This window comes from Pelodiscus sinensis, chromosome 30 (genome assembly GCF_052426305.1).
Source record: "Pelodiscus sinensis isolate ZL-2025 chromosome 30, ASM5242630v1, whole genome shotgun sequence".
NCBI classification, from domain to species: domain Eukaryota; kingdom Metazoa; phylum Chordata; order Testudines; family Trionychidae; genus Pelodiscus; species Pelodiscus sinensis.
The window spans coordinates 4,785,001-4,803,173 of NC_143081.1; the positions used below are offsets into that span (position 1 = coordinate 4,785,001).

Consider the following 18,173-nt stretch of genomic DNA (forward strand, 5'->3'; position numbering starts at 1 on the left):
CGAAAGATCCCTCCAATTTACAATAATCAATGTAAAATCTCCAGTTAGTAAGAATCTCCATCCCTAGAGGTTGTTAAATCCTGGCTTGACCAAGTCCTGGAAAGGATGATTGAGTTGGGGTTGGACCTGCTTTGGGTTGGACTGGATGACTCTTGAGGTCTCTTCCAACCCTAGGATTCTACGATTCTATGAATAATCCTGTTTAAAGCCTCAGACAACTATTGGCCAATCAACTAACCCGTGATCAACCATCAAGCAGCAGTCTCTAGTTAATAACCGCTAATTGCTTATTAGTTTCAGCCTACACCCCATCAATTATCAACTGATCACCAACGTGAAATGATTTAGCCGTTGTTTATCAATTTACCCTTCATTAGTCATCAACATGTATCAGTATGTGATTATCAAAACTGTTCATTACTATGCTATAATCCATGATCACACATTAATTATGGGTGTTGGTTGATTGGTTGGGTACGCCAAGACTGTTGGAGGAAGGACAGAAAGATGGGGCCATGGGTAACAAAAACGATGAAGGGTTTGGAATGCGGTCCATATGAAAAGAGATTAAAAAGATTGGGACTTCTCAGCTTAGAAAAGAGGAGACTAAGGAGGTATACAATAGGGCTTTTCCGGAAAAGCAGCCTGCCAATGTAGACGCTCCTTTTCCGGAAATACTTATAACGAAAACTATTCTTTTTTAAGCGTTTCCGGAAATTCATGCCAGTGTAGACACAGCCTAGGGGTGTGTCTAGACTACAGGGTTTTGTCAACAAAAGTGGACTTTTGTCGACAATACTATACCTGCGTCTACACTATTGGGGTATGTCTACACTACAAAGTTAATTCAAACTAACAGACGTTAGTTTTGATAGGCGCTAAGTCTGAATGCACTAATTCAAATTAGCTTAGTTCGAATTAACTAATTCGAATTAAGTTAGTGCTGTAGTGTAGACATACCCTTCCTGAGTTCTGTCAACATAATGTCAATAGAACTCAGCAGTTTTTTCGATGACTTTAAACCTCATTCTACGAGAAATAACGCCTTTTGTCAACAGAGTTCTGTTGACAGAAGGTGTTATTGCATCTACACTGTCCTTTGCATCTACACTGTCATGTCGACAAAGTGGCTTGCTTTGTCAACAGAACTGGATGTGGTCTAGACGCTCTTTGTTGACAGAAGCTTTGTCAACAGTATCTGTTGACAAAAGTTCTGTTGACAAAAGCCTGTAGTCTAGACGTACCCCAGATGTATATAAAATCATGACCGGTGTGGAAAAAGTGAATAAGGAAAAGTTATTTACTTCTTCCCATAATATAAGAACTAGGGATCACCCAATGAAATGAAGAGGCAGCAGGTTGAAAACAAACTAAAGGAAGTTTTTCTTCACGCAGTGCACAGTCAACCTGTGGAACTCCTTGCCAGAGGATGTGGTGAAGACTACAACTTTAACAGGGTTCAAAAAAGAGCTAGATAGATTCATGGAGGTTGGGTCCATCAATATTTAGTAGCCAGGATGGGTAGGAAGGGTGTCCCTAGCCTCAGTTTCTCTGGAGGTGGGTGACAGGGGAGTGATCATGTGAGGATTCCCTGTTCTGTTCCCTCCCTCTGGGACACTTGGCATTGGCCACTGTTGGCAGACAGTACACTGGGCTAGATGGCCCTTTGGTCTGACCCAGTCTGGCCGTTCTTATGGCCTTATGTTCTGAGAACTTGGATACCCACCCATGAGAGATTCAAATCCCACCCACCTGAATTTGCAGAGCTGAATTTGCAGTCGCCAGCCACATGCGTTTCCACTGGTGGTGCACATCCACCCATGCCCCAGTGCGTGGAACAAAATTTATTCCACACATGGCTGGGAACCAATGCAGATGGAACGTTGGATTAGGGGTACATAGTCATTGAATTCTGCCCATGTGTTGCCACGCAACCATTATCTCAGTGCTATATTGTTCTCCCTTCGTTTCACACTTCCCAGGTAAGCAGTGAAGGTCAGGGAAGAAGTTTTGGTTTGTGTCGAGACAGTGGGACATGGATCGGGGTTCACGGGTGGACGGGGTTCACGGGAGGATTCCTTCTCATTACAATGAAGAACTGAGGCCTGAGGAAAGAGACCAAATTGCCCACGGCCAGAGTTGGTAGCAAAGCCGGAAGTAGATTCAAGTCTCCAGCCATAATCCACCACCTCTGGGTCATTTCTGCTCCTCGCCGGGCTGGTGGCAAAGGGAATCCAGCAGGGTGCAGCCTTTGAAAGTCCCTCGCCTCGATGTTCATAGGCAGGGTTGGTGTTCTTGTTCCTCAACGGAAGATTTCCCGTCCCTGCACCCTGGAGTTTTTATACGGCGCTGAATCACTGTGATCCCCCCACCCACACGGTGCTGAACGCTGCGGCAAAAACCTCAAATCCTCGCAAACCTCTGGCCACCTGGTTGTGAACTGGAGCCCGGCGTCTCCTGCCGAGGGGGGAACGTGCCTCTTCCGCCTCCCCAAATCTGGGTGCGTTTCCACAACAGTCGGGGGTCAATTCCTCCTACAGCCATTGATTGTCTTTTAAATCACAGCCAGAATGCTGCACCAGGCAGCTCTAAGGGCTGGGGGGAGGTCATGCCGTACACTGGGCAGCACGTATCAAGGAAGTAAGTGATTCCACTCCATCACCTATTCCAAGCATCTGGCCAAGAAAGATCTCCACCCATCCCGGCTAAGATGGACCCATTCTCCGTGAATTTATCAGGCTCTTTTTTTGAATCCTGTTAAAGTCCTGGTCTTCACACCATCCTCTGGCAAGGAGTTCCACAGGTTGCACTGTGTGAAGAAGTACTTCCTTGTGTTGCTTTCAAACCTCCTACCTGTTATTTTTGGCCCCACCCCACCCCAGTTCTGCTGCCTTTGGGCCCGTCCCCTTCTGCTCTCAGCCCCGCCCCTTCTGTTTTCAGCCCCTCCCCTTTCTGCACCCAGATCTGCCCCCCCACACACACACACACCTTGCACAGGGGTCCACAGAGGCAAAGATCTTATGTGATTTCCCCTGGCCGCATTTTAGGAAGGGAAGAGAGCTCGGGAAATCATTCATTTTTTGTTTCACTGGTTGAATGGTCAAGTTGGTTTGGAATTGACCAGACCTGAGGTCTTTTTAAAAAAATTTCTCATCAAAATGAAGAAAAAAAACCACATTTCTTTGTGAGTCAAATAGGCACTAACATTAATTCAGGGAAGTTCTGGTGTATGTTGTGTTGAAGGTTCACGTCAACCATCACAACCATTCTTCCTAGCATGGAATTTATGGATATTTTGCCTGAAAGTGTCTCTATCTTAAGAACATAAGAATCTCCAGACTGGGTCAGACCAAACGTCCATCTATCCCAGAGTCCTGTCTGCCGACAGCCACCAGAGCCAGGTGTCCCAGAGGGAATGAACAGAACAGGGAATCATCAAGTGATCCCTCCTCTGTCACCCATTCCGAGCATTTGTCAAGCAAAAATCTTTGCCCATCCTAGCTAATAGCCATTGATAGACCTCCATGAATTTATTTAGCTCTTTTTTGAACGGTTATAGTCTTATCTAGCTCTTTTTTAACCCTGTTAAAAGTCCGGGTCTTCACTACATCCTCCAGCAAGGAGTTCCACAGGTTGGCTGTGCATCGTGTGAAGAAAAACATTGTGTTGCTTTGAAACCTGCTGCCTATTCATATTGTTTGCGCCTCCCCCATTCGGCTGCAGGGGCGGTTGATCTTCTCGTACTGAACTGAAAGGCAGCCGATTTGAAAGTGTTCAGAGAAAACGATTTGTACCACAGCACATCACAGTCTGTGGGCCTCACCGTTTCCTGTTCTTTTCTGGGTTTGGAGTTCGACACGATTAAAGCACAACAACAAAATCACACCGGTTCTTCTAAAATATCTGATGCCCATCAGTAGGGGAGAATGGCTCTTCCACCCCTTTTCGGGTACATTTTGGTTGTGTTTTTCCCTAACACTTTACTTCTGTGTTCCTAGAGTGATCTAGATGGCCTATCCCCCCTAAGATCTAGGAAGACTTCAATTCTTTTCTTACCTGTGTGGTCATTTCTCCAGCTTTGCTTCCTGGTCTTCCACACACCTGCAGCATTATCAGCGTGTGTGTTTAATACACCACACGACCGTCAGGCCAGATGGTTGAAGCAGAGAGAAAACGTCGGTGCTGAAGGAAGCGGTTTGGGGGGAAGGTGTCTCTCCCACCTTTCGGTGCGGTCGACCGCTTCAGAAGAGCTGGAACCGCGCTGGGGTCTCGGCTGAAAGTCGTGGGGTCACCACGCACCACAACGGCTGGCGTTGTGGTCGGCATGAGCAGAGATTGCATGTGTGGGGGTAGGGGACTCACAGGACCTCAACGGAGCGTATGCAAAATAGGAACGTGCCTTCCCTTTGTGTGTGGTGTCTAGCTGCATGGCAGACTCCTCCTGGCGTGGAGAGGTTGTTGCTACCTAACTCATAGGACTGGAAGGGACCTCGAGAGCTCTTCTAGTCTAGTCTTCTGCCCTCATGGCAGGACCAAGAATCATCTGGAGCAAAAAAACAGTGGGGTTAGCCGCTGGTGGGCTTCTGCTGCTATATTTACCTGCACCTCTGCAGGTACAGGCGAACGCAGCTCCCATTGGCCAGGAACAGCGATCCACAGCCAATGGGAGCTGTGATTCCCCATACCTGCTGAGGTGCAGATAAATACAATGGCATAAGGGCCACCAGAGGCTAATTCTAGCAGACCTGATCTGATCCATGGGCTGGGATTGGCCTGCCCTGATGTAGACCAGTGTTCCCAACCAGTGATACCCTTAGGGGTACTCAAGCAACATCTGGGGGGGTACGTCAATGTGATGGCGCGTTGCGGTTTTCCCCTCTCCTGCACCCCTGTAATGGTACAGACAGACTCCACCAGCCAGTAGAATAGAGGGAGTTTATTGCTTCTTCAGGATGCAGCACAGCACAGATGTCATCTGGTTCCAGGGCAGGCCTAGGATGCCTTGAGATGGGGGAGACTGGGCCCCTACATTCCAGCCCCTTTCCCTGGGCTGTCTCCTCCATGCTCCCAGACAGAAACTAACTCCCTCACTTCCAGCCCTGCCCCCAGCCAGGGCTCCACTCCCCTTCTTCCCATTGTTCTGCTCCCTGGGAGATAACTGGTTGGACAGGTTCGAAGCCCCCTTGCATAATGACTCATCCCCTGCCCTGCTGGGCCGTGCTGCAGCCAGCAGCCAGTGGAGGTCACTCACAACCCACTGCCCAGCATAGCAACCAGCAAGGTACCCCCCACTACGTCACAGTCAACACAACTGAAATTTGGAGAAAACTGAATTTTTGTGTTAACTTTTACAGCACTTTATCATCTTTGCACTTTTTACATCCCAAAACTTCATCGCCGGCCCGGCTACAATTAAGTTGTTTAAATGAATGTGTGGCAGTGGTTTGTGTGTCTGAAAGCTGTAGGTACTGGGGGGCACGTATAATTTGTTTAAAGAAGTACTTCATAAAAAAAAGGTTGAGAAACACTGGTCTAGATTATCCCTGACAGGAGTCTCTTCAACCTGCTCTTAAGTATCTCCAGGGATAGAGATTCCACAACCTCCCGAGGCAATTTATTCCAGTGTTTAACCATCCTCACGTCCAACCTAATATATGGAGATATAGACCTATAAGCTACGTCTACACTGGCACCCTTTTCCGGAAATGCTTAAAATGGAGCAGTTTTCCGTTATAAGTATTTCCGGAAAAAGCGCGTCTACATTGGCAGGATGCTTTTCCGGAAAAGCACTTTTTCCGGAAAAGCGTCCGTGGCCAATGTAGACGCGCTTTTCTGCAAAAAAGCCCTGATCGTCATTTTCGTGATCGGGGCTTTTTTGCGGAAAAGAAAACTCTGCTGTCTACACGTGCCCTTTTCTGGAACAGTTTTCCGGAAAAGGACTTTTGCCTGAACGGGAGCAGCATAGTTTTTCCGGAAAAGCACTGATGATTTTACAGTAGATCATCAGTGCTTTTCCGGAAATTCAAGCGGCCAGTGTAGACAGCTGGCAAGTTATTCCGGAAAAGCAGCTGATTTTCCGGAATAAGTGGCCAGTGTAGACACAGCCCTATTGTAGGACTCAAAGGGAGCTTGAGTCCTGTCTGCTGCCCTCATAGCTAGACCAAGTACCGTCCCTGATAGATTTACCACACACCCCTAAATGCCCTTTTCAAGGGCTGAGTTCACCACCCCGGGTTTAACAGGGCAAGACTCAAGCCACTGAGCTATCCGTCCATCCCTTACTGCAAGTTAAGCCTATCCTCAGAGGCCAACGAGACCAATTTTTCTCCTTCTGCCTTGTAACACCCTTTTAGATACTGGGATGCTAGTGTCATGTCCTCCCTCTGTCTCCTCTGAATGTCCAACTCCTCCCGCATGGGGCTCCAGGCCTCAGCGATAGACTTGCGCTGATTGTGTAATACGAAGGGTAACAATAACCAATTCCTGCTGGACACCCCTGGAACAGCACACAAGGCCCGCCGCCCTCGGATGGTAACGGTCACCCACTCATACCGGATGAGCAGGGAGCATTTTCTATCGTCTGATCAAGGAACCGGGGGGGGGGGGGGCATGGGTCTGGTTCTTGCTTGTGAAAGAAATGGGGGAGCTGAGGTTAGTGGAGGGGGAGGCATCAGGACGTGTGGGTTCTAGCTCTGGCTCCTGGAGGAGAGTGAGGTCTAGTGGTTAGGTGTGGGTTGGGGGAGCTGGGAGCTAGAACTCTCATGTTCTCTCCCTTCTCTGGGAGGGGAGTGAGGTCTAGTGGTTAGGTGTGGGATGGGGGAACTGGAAGCTAGAAACTTGATGTTCTCTCCCTTCTCTGGGAGGGGAGTGAGGTCTAGTGGTTAGGTGTGGGATGGGGGGACTGGAAGCTAGAAACTTGATGTTCTCTCCCTTCTCTGGGAGGGGAGTGAGGTCTAGTGGTTAGGTGTGGGATGGGGGGACTGGAAGCTAGAAACTTGATGTTCTCTCCCTTCTCTGGGAGGGGAGTGAGGTCTAGTGGTTAGGTGTGGGATGGGGGGACTGGAAGCTAGAAACTTGATGTTCTCTCCCTTCTCTGGGAGGGGAGTGAGGTCTAGTGGTTAGGTGTGGGATGGGGGGACTGGAAGCTAGAAACTTGATGTTCTCTCCCTTCTCTGGGAGGGGAGTGAGGTCTAGTGGTTAGGTGTGGGATGGGGGGACTGGAAGCTGGAAACTTGATGTTCTCTCCCTTCTCTGGGAGGGGAGTGAGGTCTAGTGGTTAGGTGTGGGATGGGGGGACTGGAAGCTAGAAACTTGATGTTCTCTCCCTTCTCTGGGAGGGGAGTAAGGTCTAGTGGTTAGGTGTGGGTGGAGGGGAGGGGTTGGAGCTAGAACTCTGATGTTTTCTCCCCTCTCTGGGAGGAGAGTGGGATCTAGTGGTTAGATCAGGGTGGGTGGAAAGCCAGGAACTAGGACCCCTGGTTTCTAGCTCTGGGGATAAAGATCTAGTGGGTTGCCACGGGCATTACTGTGAGCCAGGATTCCTGAGTTCTATTCTTAGCTCTGGGAAGATAGAGGGGCCCAGTGGTTAGAGCAGGGAGCAGGACTCCAGCTCCTCTTCTAAACCTGCTGGGTTTGAGGGCCGAGTAGCGGGAGCGGAGAGATCCACAATTGCTGGCAAGATTGATTGAAAAATTGATCCACACCAGACTGGAAATCAAATTCACCTTTCTTGCCAGGGGCTTTTGTAGGACACACCCATGGCCACGTCGCATCCCAGGCAGAAACCCTTCGTGGACGCCCACCCTCAATACCCCCGGCATGGAAAATTTCGGAGGGGTCGTCAGGCCGAGAAGAGGAGAGGAATGCGGAGAGTTTGGCCGGTGCTGTGGTTACTAACTGCTCCTGCTGCTATCTACGGATCAGCCCAGCCACGCTTCCTTCCCCCTTCCATAAATCAGTCTCCTTCCCGTCCCTCCAGCCCGGGCAGGAAACATCTGCCCAGCTGCCTCTGAGTCGCTTCCTTTCCGAGACGGGGTCGTCACTCAACAGGGCATTTCTCCTGCCTGGGAGGCAACGCGGCACCTTAGCCCGGGGCTGGGCAAATTTTGGCCCATGAGCTGGATCACAGGTACGGGGGATGACAGCTCCCATTGGCTGCAGATCGCCGTTCCTGGCCAATGGGAGCCACCAGCACCCGTACGTGTGTGGACACAGGTAAATACAGCAGCAGCGGCCCACATGGGGCCAAGCCTGGTGATCCACCCCTGTTTTAATGCCAGTGTGAAGCGAGGTATATAATATATAATACTCACTCCACAAACAAGCTAAGTTACCAGAGCAGTGGACTGGCTTAGTGGTTTGAGCATTGGCTTGTTCAACACAGGGTTGTGAGCTCGATTGTTGGGAGGGCTATCTGGGGTGAACCTGTCAGGTGTGGTACTTAATCCTGCTAGGAGGGCAGGGCACTGGCTTTAAGGATCCCAGCTCTATGAGATGGTCTGTCTCCATACATCATGACATGGGATGCAGGGACATCTCTGTCCCGGCACCCCATTTATATCAAAGCCCTGGGGAAAAATCTTCAAATGAAGCCCAGGGGGGCACGTGGATGGCAGCCCAGCTGATTAGTAAAGCTGACAGCGGGTGTTTCTATTTAGGTGCACAGAAAAAAAATTATTCCACACCGCGATGGAAAAAATGAGAGGGAACCTTGCCCACCCAGCTGGTGGGGACCCATCCAGGAGGCAAGCCCAGAGAATGATACCCTTCGCAGGTGGCTCCTGAAACACAGCAGACACGGGGCGCCCTGCTGGTTTCTCCCCAAGCCTAGTGGTTAGAGCCGTGGTCCCCAACACGGTGCCCGCGGGCGCCATGGCACCTGCGGGGGCATTTCCATGCGCCTGCCAGGTGCTCGGGGCTGGCCTGGCACCGGGTGCATGGCGGGGGGAGCGCCCCGCCCCGGGCGCGTGGCGCTGGGCGGGGGGAGCACCGGCCCCGGGCGCGCGGCGCATGGCGGGGGGAGCGCCAGCCCCGGGCATGCAGCTATGGGGGGGGGCCGCCCTCAGGGCGCAAGTGTCCCCGCCCCCTGGCGCCCGGCGGGCGAACGGCTACGCCCCCTGGCGCCCGACAACCTCGAAAGGTTGGGGACCACTGGGTTAGAACCTCCCCTGAGAGATGGGAGACATGCGTTCAAACTCAGACCTCCCAGGGGAGTGCTCCAGTCCCCAAGTTATGGGGTTTTCTTTGGGGGGAGCGTCTCACAATTTGCACCACTGGGCTGCAAAGGCTTAAATTGTCCGTGAGGCTAGAGAGCCTAGTGGTTAGTGCGGTCACTCTTCCAAAGTTTTATAGAAAATCCTTTAAAAATCTGCCCTGTCGTCCTCCCCCACCTCAGTAAACCACAGAGCACAATCTCACCTTTCTCCCACTCTTAGATTGGCCTCTCGAAAACGGGGAAGGCCCAGTTACCTGGGGCCAGGCACTTCAAAGGGGTCCCGGAGCTCCTCCCCACAGCAGCCGACACCCCTTAAGTTGCTGCCAGAGTGCTGCTCAGTGGGGTTTTAAGGGCCAGGGGAGGGATGGCGTGCCGCGGTCCAGGTGATGCCGGCTGCCCCTGTCCCCACCCTTTCCACCCAACACCCCGCCCCTTCCACCTGAGGCTCCGCCCCTTCCAGGGGTGCCGAGTCTCCTCCCCCATACAATCACCTTGCCCAGGGACCCACAGAAGCTATTGGATCACCTGGCTGCCTTGGCAGCACTTCTGGAATACAAATCACAGCAGGGCACATATTTGGTTTGGTAAAGAGAAGACTGAGAGGCTGTGTCTACACTGGCCACTTATTCCGGAAAATCAGCCGCTTTTCCGGAATAACTTGCCAGCTGTCTACACTGGCCGCTTGAATTTCCAGAAAAGCACTGACGATCTACTGTAAAATCATCAGTGCTTTTCCGGAAAAACTATGCTGCTCCTGTTCGGGCAAAAGTCTTTTTCCGGAAAACTGTTCCGGAAAAGGGCCAGTGTAGACAGTACAGATTTCTTTTCCGCAAAAAAGCCCCGATCGCGAAAATGATGATCGGGGCTTTTTTGCGGAAAAGCACGTCTAGATTGGCCACGGATGCTTTTCTGGAAAAAGTGCTTTTCCGGAAAAGCATCCTGCCAATGTAGATGCGCTTTTTCCGAAAATGCTTATAATGCTTATAAAAGTTTTCCGTTATAAGCATTTCCGGAAAAGGGTGCCAGTGTAGACGTAGCCAGAGGGGTCATGAGAGCGGTTTTCGAGTATCTAAAAGGGTGTCCCGAGGAGGCGGGAGAAAATTGTTCTGGGCGGCATGAACAGGAGCGTTGTGAGCCAGACACGAGAAGTCGTTCGTCCGCTCTACTCTGCACTGATGAGGCCTCAGTTGGAGGATTGTGTCCAGTTCTGGGCACCGCATTTCAAGAAAGATGTGGAGAAATTGGAGAGGGTCCAGAGAAGAGCAACGAGAATGATGAAAGGTCTAGAGAACATGAGCTATGAGGGAAAGCTGAAGGAATTGGGTTTGTTTAGTTTGGAAAAGAGAAGATTGAGGGGGGACATGAGAGCTGTTTTCAGGTATCTAAAAGGGAGTCACAAGCAGAACGGAGAAAACTTGCTCTTCCTGATCTCTGAGGATAGAACAAGAAGCAATGGGCTTAAACTGCAGCAAGGGAGGTTTAGGTTGGACATTAGGAAAAACTTCCTACCTGTCCGGGTGGTTAAAAACTGGAATAAATTGCCCAGATGTGTTGTGAAATCTCCATCCCTAGAGATATTTAAGAGCAGGTTGGACTGACACCTGTAGGGGATGGTCTAGACAGTATTTGGTCCTGCCAAGAGGGCAGGGGACTAGACTTGGTGACTCCTCGAGGTCCCTTCCAGTTCTAGGATTCTGGGATTTTTGCTAGGATCCCAAAGGGATTAGGCACTCTCCTTGCACTGAGCTGCGGTGCCCGACTCCCTTTGAAAGCCCCCCTCAAATGCTCAGTGGACCCGTGGGAGAAGGTGGTGAGTCACACACATGTCCCCCAGCCAGAAAACCACGCCTGAGCCAGCCCAGGTCAGAGCCTGAGGGGACCGGCTCCGGTTCATGCTGTTAAGAGTTTTTGCACGGGAGCGTGTCACTGTGCTGCTATAGTATCCCCCACAGTGATAAACACCACAGCAAAAAACACCGCTCAGTGCCAAGTGGAGTCTCTGCTGGGGAGACTGACTCCTGCTGCCCTGTTTCCACCAGGCGTAGCAGGGGCTGCCGGCGCCCCTCTCAGGTCAGTCGCCCGCTGCTAGCAGCGGCTGCTCCCTGCTGCTGACGGAAGGAGAGGCTAAGGTGAGAAAAGAGGGTCTGCCGGGTATGGATTTGGACAGGGATCTGGAGATGGTGGCTGTACGAGGTCTCTTCATTCTGGCTTCATTTCAGTCGCTCCCTCTGTGAAAATAAACAAAAGGAAGTTTTTCTTCACGCAGCACACAGTTAACCTGTGGAACTCCTTGCCAGAGGATGCGGTGAAGACTTGGACTTGAATAAAGTTCCAAAAAAGAGCTAGATAGATTTGTGGAGGTTAGGTCCATCAATGGCTAATAGCTAGGATGGGTAAGGATGGTGTCCCTAGACACTGTTTCTCTGGAGGTGGGTGACAGGGAAGGGATCATGTGAGGATTACCCGTTGTGTTCCCTACCTGTCAAGCACCTGATATTGGCCACCGTCGGCAGACAGGACACTGGGCGAGATGGATCTTTGGTCTGACCCAGTCTGGCCATTCTGTTGTTCTTAATAACAACACCAAAGATTTACTTTAAAACACGCGGAAGGAAAGGGGGAAAAAGACAATCTTTGCACAAACCCACTTTGTTTTATAGACCCACCTAATGTACTGTCTGTCTTATGACAGAGATGCCTTTTCCAGCCACCTTCTTCTTGATTCTCCAGCTCTGACTGCCCCTACCTGGGCAGCAGCCCGGGTTTTATTCAGGGCTTCCCTACCCAGACTCCTTTGGGAAGAAAGGAAGTCCCTCCCAGTCTCTCTGGGTGATTGGCAGTTTGTTTAGCCAATCCGCTCTCTTCCTCTTGATTTCTGGTTCTCTCAGGGCTGTAGGGCCATAGAAGACACTCCAGAGGTCATCAAGTCCAGTCCCCTGCCCTCACGGGAGGACCAGGCACCGTCTAGATCATCCCTGGTAGATGTTTATTTAACCTGCTCTTAAATATCTCCAATGATGGAGATCCCACAACCTCCCTGGGCAATTTATTCCAGTGTTGAGCCACCCTGACAGGTAGGAAGTTTTTCCTAATGTCCAGCCTCAACCTCCCTTGCTGCAGTTTAAGCCCATTGCTTCTTGTTCTATCCTCAGAGGCCAAAGAGAACAATTTTCCTCCCTCCTCCTTGTGACACTCTTCTAGGTACAGGCCTTCCTCAGTATAAGTCCAAGATACATTCAAAATATTTGGACTTATAGAGAAACAACTGGAAGCAGGGAATTTTTTTCCCCATGGCTGACTTCCATTTGCACAATGGGGTTGTTTTCTGGAGGGGGGGGTGTTTTCTGGGGGCGGTTGCATGACTTAAGAGCACAGAACAGGAGGACTTACAGCATCAGTTCCTGCAAGGATCAACAATTTTAGTGCGGAACGGAGGTACACTGGGGCGTCTTATAGCAGGATTGTCCTATACTTGAGAGCTGCTCTCATGAGTGTATCTGAGAACATGGGGGCAGGGATACAGAGATGGAGGCTGTTTAAGTTCTCTTCATGCTGGCTGCATTTCAGTCGCTCCCTCTGCGAAAATAAACAAAAGGCCGTTTTTCTTCACTCAGCACACAGTTAACCTGTGGAACTCCTTGCCAGAGGATGCGCTGAAGACTAGGACTTTAACATGGTTCAAAAAAGAGCTAGATAGATTCATGGAGCATGGGGAATTTCAAAGGCTTGGTGCTTAGATTTCTTTGGGAGCTGGATGCTTTTGTGGGTAAAGCCCACTTCATCTGATGTGTTGCAGTGGAATTTAGCTATTCTGGCAGAAGTCTTCCACGGGGATCAGTGAGGCTGGAATAATTGTGACTTTAGGAGAAGAGGGAATGAAATGTTCTGGGATAGAACAGGGCAATTTTCTGAATAGTAAAATTATATTGAAATAGCCACCCTGGACAATACCAACCCCAAACCCTCATTTTTGTAGGTCCTTTTGCAAATTCCAGCCAGAACAAATGATTTGGGGGGGTATTGAAAGTCCCTTGAAAGGAGACAGCTTAGCCCTCTGGGTCTGTTGTAGTGGGAGGCAGGAGAGCAGCATTCCGTTCCCATCCCTGGATGATGTAGCCAAGAGTGTGTCTTCGTGCCTCAGTTTCACCACTTGTGACGGGGGGGGAGGGAAACGATAACAGCCTCCTTTGTACAGTGGTTTGTGATTGTTGGGTGGCAGGAACAAAGCATCCGTGTATTTGCGGTGGTGTTGAACCATCGATTTCTACCACAAGGGCGTCTGAGCTGCCTTTCTCAGACAGTGAGAAACCATCGGTGGCTAGTTGTGCCTGTATCCGGCTGGACGTTTTTGTACGAGCACGCACCACGGTGCTGCTATATTGTACTCACGGTGCTAAACACCAGCACAAAAACTCAGCTCTACCCTGAGTTGGGCTGGCGGCTAGATACAGTGACATCTAGCGTGAGGTTCACAGACAGGGACTTCTACGTCGGTCCGTCCATCTGCCTTGATGGTGTTGATTTATTATTTCTAGTACCATTGCCCCCAGAGGGCCAAACCACAGGACAGGGCCCCGTGGTGGTAGGCCCTACACAAACACACATCACAAAAACCAGCCCTCCTCCAAAGAGGCCGTGAGGTAAGTAGCTTCGGAAGGACCCGATTTTTAGTGGAAAACGTAATGAAATGTCGATTTCACTCCTCCAGCAGCCAGGGGTTTTATGGAGGGCTTCCCGACCCAGACTCCTTTGCAGAAAAAAGCCGTCCTGCCCCATCTCCTGATTGACAGTTTGTTTAGCCAATTGGCTCTCTTCCCCTTGCCCCTAGGTCTACAAGGGCTGAAGGACCATCCAATTATGGAACGGGGAAAGACCTTGAGAGGGCATTGCATCCAATCCCCTGCCCTCATGGCAGGACCAAGCGCTGCCCAGATCATCCCTGGCAGGTGTCTGTCCAACCTGCTCTTAAATATCTATAGGGATGGAGATTCCACAACCTCCCTGGGCAATTTATTCCAGTGTTGAACCACCCTGACGGGAAGTTTTCCCTAATGTCCAACCTCAACCTCCCTTGCTGCAGTTTAAGCCCATTGCTTCTTGTCCTGTCCTCTAAGGCTGTGTCCAGACTCAGGGGTTTTTTCGGGAAAAAACTTCCCCTGCGTCCAGACTCAAGCCGCGTTCTTTCGAAATTAATTCGAAAGAACGCGGCTTTTCTTTCGATGGCGGTAAACCTCAATTTACGAGGAAGAACGCCTTCTTTCGAAAGTTCCTCTTTCGAAAGAAGGCGTTCTTCAATGTAAATAGGCCGTCTTCGAAAGAGAGCATCCAGACTCGCTGGGTGCTCTCTTTCGAAAAAGCGGATTTCTCTTTCGAAAGATCCGCCTGCAGTCTAGACGCGATCTTTCGAAAGAGGCTCTTTCGAAAGATGCTTTCGAAAGAGCCTCTTTCGAAAGAAGCCTGCAGTCTAGACATAGCCAAAGAGAACGATTTTTCTCCCTCCTCCTCAATTTGAGGACAGGGCTGACGTCAGACTTCGCGGGGTTCTGGGCAGGGTGGGGGCGGCTCGGCTCTAGGTCCCCCGAAAGGGGAGGGGCCTCAGGCCGATGGGGCGGGGCTAGGAGCTAAACTTCCCTAGCCTGTCCTGAGAGTGCACCACACGGCACTCCGGTGGTGACACAACAGGGCCCAAGGCTCTGGCACCTGCTGTTGCTGTGGTAACCGTGGCATCCTGGAGCCCCCGGCCTGGTTAAATTGCCAGATCCAGGGGCAACTCCTCATTTTGGCCCCCCTCCCAGTTGACGACCCTGTTCACAGACAGGCGAAAACTTGAATGGAAGGGGATCCCTTTGTGTGGTTGCATATGCAGTCGGAGCGGTGGGCAGACTAGGCCTACTGTAGGCCTATGGGGGGCGGAGAATTGCTGCCCCTGTGCTCTGTGTCCGGGGAGGCTCGGGGTGCATGCTGAGCAGGGAGGGAGGGCTTGGTTCCCATGGGGGCGGGGCCTGAGTAGAAGGGGCGGAGTTCCTTACCTTCACCCACCGCCTGTGAATCCCGACCACCTTGCACTGCGAAAAAAGTTTTAACTGTTGCCCCCTGGGCTCACTGAACGGGTTTTGTCTTTCCTCCCCCGGTTTGACCACCCCTGCAACTGTCCACATTGAAAGGGATCGAAATCGACGTGCTTCAATCTCGTAAGAACATAAGAACGGCCAGACTGGGTCAGACCAAAGGGCCCTCTAGCCCAGTATCCTGTCTGCTGACAGTGGCCAATGCCAGATGCCCCAGAGGGAGGGAACACAACAGGGAATCCTCATGTGATCCCTTCCCTGTCACCCACCTCCAGAGAAACTGAGGCTAGGGACACCATTCCTACCCATCCTGGCTAATAGCCATTGATGAACCTAACCTCCATGAATCTATCTAGCTCTTTTTTGAACCCTGTTAAAATTCTGGCCTTCACAACATCCTCTGGCAAGGAGTTCCACAGGTTAACTGTGTGCTGCATGAAGAAAAACTTCCTTTCGTTTGTTTTTAACCTGCTGCCTATTCATTTCATTGGGTGACTCCTCATTCTTATATCGTGGGAATAAGTAAATAACTTTTCCTTGTTCATAATTTTTGCATAACCACGCAAAATTTGAAGGGAGGGAAAAAAATCTTTAAAAAATTGCTTTCAAAACATCCATTTTACCCATCAAAATTAGAAATCCAATCCCTTTCTTGCCAACCTTAAACAGAAGTGCCGGGCAAAAGGCCACCAGAGCACACAGACAGAAGCACAACTTTTTTCACCATCCTCCATAGCATGGGAGATTTCCCTGCTTAGATCAACTGGTCGCACCTCAGCTAATTAATTCCCTGCCAACGCAGGAGGTTTGGGCATGGTGGCAGGTGGCTTTCTGGTGGTTTCTGCCTCCTGCCTGAGTCTTAGGAGAACGGAACTGCTTTGGTCAAACTAATGTCCAAATCAGGGTCATGAGGTGGTTCCTTTTGGCCTTGAACTCTGAGACGATATTGGTCCTTGTGAACCTTTGGGAAACCCGCCTTTGAAAGCCCATCGGGTTTTGATACCTCGTTCCTTCACAAAAATATTCCCCCTTCAATATTCTCCGTGGCTTGGTGCAGGGATTCCCGCTTGGATTTGTTTCCACTCTGCTTCCTCATAACTCAGTTCGACTCCAACCTTCGTCACTCGGGGTGCTTCCTTTGGCCTACAGCTGTGTTGATTCGACTCCCACCCAAAGGGGGTGGAGGCTGGGGGGAGTCCCAGCTCCAAAGTGACCCTGAACCTTGCCTCCTTATACTCCCTGAACATCTCGTTGCATCCACTCTACGTTGTGCCGTACGTGTTTGGATGGGCTTGTTTACTTTGTGGGAGGAGCCAATCCTGGGAAGCATGCAGGGTCCACGTGGCATCCATTGATCCACTTCCTCATCTCCGTGTACCTAACGTGTTTCCCCCCTTGCTATCGAGTTCAGAGGACATGGCCCCTTGCGGTGTTCTCCCGCTTCTCTTCACTGGCTCAAACGTTCTGTCTTCTCCTACCTGACGGGCCTATTTATTTATCTGATTGAGCACAAAGGTTCCGTTTTTCATCCGATGATTCATGGAGCGCCGTAATTCCCTCTTCCGGAAAATGAGGCCTCCTGCCGTGCGTTAACGACTCAAACTGAGCCAGGGCTTGCCTACACTTTGACCTGCTGTACGTGACAGAGGATCTTTCTGGTCTTACAACTGTCCCTGCTCCTGCCTTGTGTCCGTAAGCTCCGTGCGGTGGGGATTGTCTCTCTGCCATGCCAAGCACAGTCAGGCCCGGCTCCTTAGGTGCTGCCGTAATGTCCAAATAGGGTGAAACTGGGGTCGCCCTGAAGTGAAAGGCAAGATTCTCATTCATTTCCCAAAGGGGCCTAGATCTCTCCATTAGGATGGAGTTTGCGAACCTGCCGAAGGAGGCGAGGAGTCACCTCCCGCAGAAAGTCGACGGCATTTGGCTGCTTAATTCCCAACGGGCTCCTCTGGAGACCCTTCCGGGCCTGGCGTGAGCATCCCTCCTTGTGGAAATGAGGCAGGGGTACGCGCGGAACTTGGGTGTCGAATTCTTTGCCGTTACTCCCTGGGCTGCTGCCGTGTATCTCACCCCCCACCACACGGCCGCTTGGCAGCTTCCTGTGCCGGTGGGAGGAAACAGAAGGGGGCCTGCTTCCGGGCTCAGAGCATTTACACTCCAGGAAAGATGCCAACGCCTCGAGCTGCCCGGATTCGGCGGCTGGGACACGTCGCAGGCTGGAAGCAGCTCGGTCACTCCCGGAGCCGAGTTGCTCGGAGTGCCGTGCCACGGAGCCACGAGGGGCTGGATGGAGAGTGCGAGGGGATGTGTGTGGGGGAAGGCTAGATAGGGAGTGGTAGGGTGAGTGTCTGGGGGTAGATAGGCAGAGGGAGATGGAGGGGGATAGATGGAGAAAGAAATGCTGAGAGGGTAGAGGATGGATAGGGTGGGTGATGGGAGGGATGTGTGTGGAGACAGAGAATGAGGGTGTGTGGGGATAGATAGATAGATAGATAGATAGATAGATAGATAGATAGATAGATAGATAGATAGATAGATAGATAGATAGATAGATAGATAGATAGATAGATAGATAGATGGGGAGGTGCATGGAGTTGGATGGATGGGTGAGTGGGTGAATGGATCGATATGGGTAGGATGGCTGATGTAATGGATGATGGACATACCGGCAGAATGTTTCCCGCTCGATTATTTTCCAAACGGCTTCTCCCTGTGGACTTGCTTTCGGGGGACCCGCGTTTTGGATGTAAAAGCCCTTTCGGTGGAGAAAGGACACCAGCGGCGTGTGGAGTGCAGGTCTGTATATCCCAGCTACGCGGGCATCTAGAGTGAACTCCAGGGAACACCCGTGTCCTGGCTTGGTGGGCCTGGGGGTTCCCAGCGGTGGGTGG

At 51.0% G+C, this 18,173-nt stretch overlaps 1 long non-coding RNA gene across 1 annotated transcript in view; it reads left to right on the forward strand.

Annotated features, from left to right (window-relative positions):
* The first annotated feature begins 17,755 nt into the window (after positions 1 to 17,755).
* Positions 17,756 to 18,173, forward strand: part of LOC142821180 (uncharacterized) — a 31,964-nt gene continuing 31,546 nt past the window's right edge. Inside the window, exon 1 of the long non-coding RNA XR_012898109.2 lies at positions 17,756 to 18,078. This is a non-coding gene — a long non-coding RNA (uncharacterized LOC142821180). The remainder of the gene's footprint in view (positions 18,079 to 18,173) is intronic.